This window comes from Aplysia californica, unplaced genomic scaffold, assembly GCF_000002075.1.
Source record: "Aplysia californica isolate F4 #8 unplaced genomic scaffold, AplCal3.0 scaffold00345, whole genome shotgun sequence".
Lineage (NCBI taxonomy): Eukaryota > Metazoa > Mollusca > Gastropoda > Aplysiida > Aplysiidae > Aplysia > Aplysia californica.
In genome coordinates this window covers 711534-717595 of record NW_004797615.1, presented here as the reverse complement: position 1 = coordinate 717595, position 6062 = coordinate 711534, and positions in this window count along the sequence as shown.

Below are 6062 nucleotides of genomic sequence, written 5' to 3'. Positions count from 1 at the left end.
TGGCACAGTTGGATATTTTACTAACTTAAACAGTTGTTTGAATGATTTACGTGATACCGTATCTACTTTTTCCCCTGATCTTTTAGCTGCATACATTAATTTTTAATGTCTTCTTCCTTTCTTCTTTTCTGCGAGCAGAGAACGTGTTGGAACAATACTACAGATGGCCTTACAACGTCAGTGACGAGGAGATCAAGAAAGGCTTTATTGAGGTAGGCCTTAGACAAAGATATGGTGGTATTTTTCTATCTAGTCTTACGATAACCATCTACTATTTGAATTTGTTTGAGATACCACACACACACACTCACACACACGCGCGCTCGCGGGCACACACATACACACACACACACACACACACACACACACACACACACACACACACTCATACAAACACACACAGACGCACACACATACAAAGAGATGTGTTATATATATATATTTATATATACTCCAGATACCAAAATGGTAAATAGGAGTACTGGTGAATTTGATTTGCTCTGTATGCTTCCAGGGACTGACTACGCCAGACGAGAACAACTGGTCCCCTGAAACTGGCAATGACGTCACAACGATTGATGTCAATCACTCTGAGTGTCTGGAACATAGCGTCACGCGTACCTGTCTTTGCCGGTGTCCAGAGAGGTTACGGGTCAGTAATGACCCACGGAGAATTCCCAGGATCCTTTTTATGACCACGTGAGTTTTGTCAAAAGAAACCATCATCATCCCTAATGCCTTTCTCTTTCTGTATAGTTTTTTTTAAAAAGTTTTTGTAAGAGTTTTACGGCACTTGCAGCATAATACGGTCATATAAATGCCAAAGATTAGATATGTTACAAGAGAGTAACAAACACAACAAAAAAGGAGGAGCGATCTTGACGATAGGTTTTGAAAGAAAAGAAGGAGCGAACCACAGCACAGCACCCGGTAACCACCCGCAATGCCTTTCTCACTCTAGATCAGAATCAAGGTGTAGAGCACGAACAAACACCTCCTACATTTCCCTATCCCTTAATACGGGAGATATCGTGGTTAAATCAGGCCCTCGTAAAAATAATGAAATCGAAGAAATCGGTAATATTCCAGGTTTGACAATTTTTATTGAACTGTGGTTTATTTGCTCAACATCTCTCATGTTCTTATTAAAACACACTTCTATATGGAGTTTTACCTAAAACGTGGAATTTAGGCACAGAGTATGTACATTTTCTGGTCTCAAGCACTCTCAAGCAATGTAGGTCATGAAAATTTGGCGGACATTTTCTCGCCAATTTTACCCCTGAAACCAGGCGACCCTAACCTCCTTCATTTGCATATATTATTCCGACTTCTGTTCAAGATTGATGGGCATATTTTACTCCGAAAGACAGACAAGTGATCTTGCTAACAAGCTTTAAGATGATACCAATAACTCTATATACCCAAAAATTGATGAGTACCTGATTCCACCGTGCCGTGACACATAATATTATTCCATGTCTTCCCACTTTTCTGTACATCATTCCCCGTGACTCTCGCCGGCATTTGTCCCATCAATGGGCAATTTCTGGCAGAAGATCCTCTATCTCCCAAGATGGGACAATTAGACACGTTTGCTTGTGTTTCTGTAACTTATTAAATAGTTTTTGAAGGGTCGGGTAGTTGGCCCTCCGACACCTGGCTCTTTTCTGGAGACGAGACCTGTACACCTTTAGTCAACTCGTACGACACGCAATATCACGACAGGTGTTATTTTTTCTACCCCCCCCCCTTGTAAAACTATGTGTCTACCCCTGTCTCGTTTGCTTTCAGTTTTAGTCATGGGAGTTAGACGTTCACGGCCCTTATGTCGATTTAAGAGTTTCAAAATTTATTGTCTCCTCCTAATTGTTTTAATGGAAATCATTGATCTCTTGCCCTGTCAAGAAATTCTCAAGTCTCCATTTCTGCTGCTTCACTGTCGCTGGTAATCTGCATGGGCCGGGAACACAAGACAACAAGATGCAGAAAAATTAAATCGATTAATAAGGAAAGCATCACAATTTCAACAGCTACATTCCCCTTCTTCGATGAATTGTACATAAAAAATTAATTCTATCGTTTTAGACAACAAACATCCCTTGTTCCCCCAAATAAAAAAAATACTCCGAGGTAAAAGAACTAGGCTTCTGATCTGTAATAAAGAAAGACATAGAAGGTCATGTTTACTATCGCCTATCAAAATTCTTTTCCATCTTAACCATCTTGTTATAAGTATTCATATGACCTTAGAGCATGCATCAGAATAAAAGAATAAAATTGGGTATGTATCTAGATTAAGGGTAGGTGGCAGTTAATGTTTCTAACTTTGTTATTAACACATACCAGCATCATTCAGAGTGATTATAAAACACTTTAGGAGTTCAAACTGAAAGTCAAATAGCAAAATTTATTCTTTCTTTAAGGAATTTGAAAATCTTTCATGTTTTGGGGGCACAGAAGCAATTTTGACTCAATCCGGCCCGCGCTCTCGCTCAATCAGTTTATTGACTAAAGTGCTTATATTTTCACATAAGCACACTAACAATAAAATATGTGATCTTGGGTGGGCTCTTTTTTATACTTGAAACTTCTATTGAGGATGACGTCATAGCTATTGCTTGACTCTATTAATTTTTGCATTTTCGCATCAACTGAAGCTCTTGAAACTGCATTTTTCAAAATCGGTGAGAGATATAAAAAAGCCCACCCAGGATCACAGAAAATTCATTTTCACATAGTCAGGCAAAATATAAAAGAAATCCTTCACTTCAGTGTTAAATGAGAGTCCGGGCCGCAACCCATACCCCTTAACTTTTGTCGTCTTGAGAAAACTTGAAAAAACGCACTGATTTTGTAATATCTTTCAAACCGAAACAGATAGGAGCATGAATTGAATTGTATAAAAAACAATTAATCATTTATCAATGTACCCAATTTTTTATATCTGATTTTCAGAAAAAAGTCCCCCCAAAATACAGTAGGTAGTGATGCAACAGAGAGGTCAATTTAGCGGTAGTATTATCTGAAAAGAAGAGAGGCAGGGTCGGAAGTATGACCTCTAGATGATCAAAGTCAGTCGATGGAGAGGTAAAAAAACCCACCTATATTTTAAAAAATAATTTTCGTCTTTCGTCTAGGTGCTGTGAGTTAGATGCGTGTCGTGTTAACGACCACAGCCGAACCTCATGCCAGGAAACACATCGAGATGTCAGAGTGCTACGGAGAAATGACAGCTATCCAGAAGGTACTTTTACTTTTACATTTTCATCCTCTGTTGCGATTAAGCTTTGAGGGAAGATGCAGTTTCCTATTGTAGGCCAGCTCTGCTGCTCCTTCAATTGGGGTATCATAATTTCTCATTGTGTGTTAACTCCCTCGATCCATCTTTTACGTGGTCTGCCTTTTCATTTATAGCCTTAGTATTTGGTGTTATAGGCTCTCGAGGCTGGCTGGCTAGATGACATTCGTAACAGGTGGCCGAACCAGGTAAGTTATTAATATTAATCGAGCCTCGATGCGGTGGTATCAGGAGCTCGTCAATGTTTGGCACATGAATTTATTGGTAGCATCTTTAAAGATTGGTAAAATGTCTTACTTTTGAAGGAAAAAAATACCCATCTTTCTTGAATAGAAGTAGAGACACTGTTGCTATTGATGGAGGTGGGGATTGCCTGGCGTCTGAGGTTGAATTAGCAAGAAAATGCCTGCTAAAGTTTGGTAACTTCAAAAGTTGTAGTGTCCTTGGAAACTGCGAATGTACATTTATTTGTTGTTTCTCTGATCACTCAGGAATGAGTTTCTAGATCTAGTTGTCTAATTCTGTCAACACACGGTGAAATAAGACGCTCGTCAAATTTTGCGTATGCGAAGTAACTGACCGTGTCATTTTAAGGTTGTCCATTTGTCTTGCTTGTGATTTTACGAAGTATCCTTCTTTCTTTAAAAATAAAAAGTCAAGATATTTGTTATTAAACGAGATGAAGTTTGCCTGGGGTCAGAGGTAACGCTGGCGAGAAAATAGCCACTATAATTTGATGATCTTGAAAACTTGAGTGTCCTTGGGAACTGCATAATACTTTTTTTTCGTGTATTTTTATAAGAACATAAAAAGTGTTGAGCCCCCCAAAATCGACAGAAATTGCCCACTGATGGAAAAAATAATAAATTTTTTTCGTTTCATTATTAATTTTGACTAGCCCTAATTTCACCACGACTCACAATTTGATTGTTCTATTGAAAACTCCCCAGGTGTTTACGAGTACCACCTCACCTGGGAACGACTGCCAGTCGCCTGTTCCTGTCACCTGGAGAGAACACAGACCTAGAGATGTTCCGTTTAAAAGCTTCTTGTTTATTCAGCGAGCACATTGCCATTTCTCTGTTCAAGACTTTGCTTCTTCTTTTCTAGTGCTATTTAAAAGAATGTGTAGTCGCTGTTGCTATTTCTATTGTTCTAGTAGTTGCTGTTGTTGTTGTTATTGTTGTTGTTGTTTTCAAACTTTACGTTCATGCATTACATGTCACGCAAAACTGATGTTGTTATTGCTGCTGTTTTCAAACTTTACCTTCATGCATTATACATACATGCCTTGGCGTGGCGGGGAAGCTTGCGAGTCCTTGTGATCCGGGAGTTATACCAGCGGGGACTTCAGTCCCTGGCAGGTTCAACCAAGCTGGCCACGTAGCCGGGGGAGGGGCCTGACAAAATGTATACACCAGCTGCGGGTCATAAGGGGCTCTTCCTTAGCAGCGAAGTCTAGAGTGGTGTAGAGAGCTGAGATAGGTATCATAAGATATTTGAATGGTCTTGAGACACAATGGCAAGGTGTGTGGCTCACTAGGGCACGTCAAGACCAAAAAGATGATTGTGGCCGGCCACCGTTGAAAAGGTAGGGAATTTACCACGTATTACTTTGAGGACGGAAGTTTAATGAGGACCACGTATTACTCAAGGAAATGTAATGACCGAAGAAATTAAAAGAAACTGACATACAGACACCTCGGGGCCCCCTGCCGGGTCGATGCCTGTTGTAAAAATGAACAGGGAAGAAACGAGTACTTCATCACCGAGGAGCGCTAATGTTGACGACGGAAACCAATTGGGAAAGTGGTGCATGAAGGAAAGATGTGGGGCAGCAGAGCCAGAGGAAGGCACAGAATAAAATGGATGGACAACGTAAGGACATGGACTGGCCTGGATATTGCAGAATGTATGACGGCATCTGGCGACAGTGAAAGATGGAGGGTCATTATACGTCAACCCTTGAGTCAGAGATGACACCTCCAGGTATCCAGGTATATATACCATGTGACGTTGTTGTTGTTGCTGCTACTGCTGCTGCTGCTGCTGCTGCTGCTGCTGCTTTGTAGCTGTTTTTTTTTAAAGGGGGGGGGGGGGGAGGTTGTGAGCTAGAATAAGCGAGGATTTGATAGTGTGAATTTTTGTGTTAGTTGTTTTTTGTGGTTTGTTTAGTTTTGTTTTTGTTTTTGTATTTCATTTTTGCTGTTTTGTTGTGGTTTCGGTTTGTTGTTGTTGTGGTTGTTGTTGCTGTGGTTGTTGTTGTTGTTGTTTTGGGTTGGTTTTCTTTTTAAGGGGAAGGGGGGGGGGCATTTAGATCACATGCCTGCGTGAGGTTTATGGTGCCTTGGGAGGAAAAAAGTGATCATGCCAACATAATTTGTAAGATATTAGTAATATAATATATATAATAAAATAATAATAATAATGGATTGCATTTATATAGCGCATATCCACTTATGCAATGCTCTTTGCGCTTAACATGATACATATAATGGATTTACAAATCAATTTTAAAGGTACATAGTGTTACATACTCATGCAAACACATATTCACTCACGCACGCACCACACACACATACATACTCACATACACACATACGTACATATGCACATACGCACATACAAACTCACAACGATCTACAGCTTGGATGCATTCTGTCTAATCGAAATATGATGAAAATAGAAATGATTTTAGTTTCTTATTAAAAATTTCTAGATTTTCTGCTTCTCTGATAGTTTTTGGAAGCCTATTCCAAAG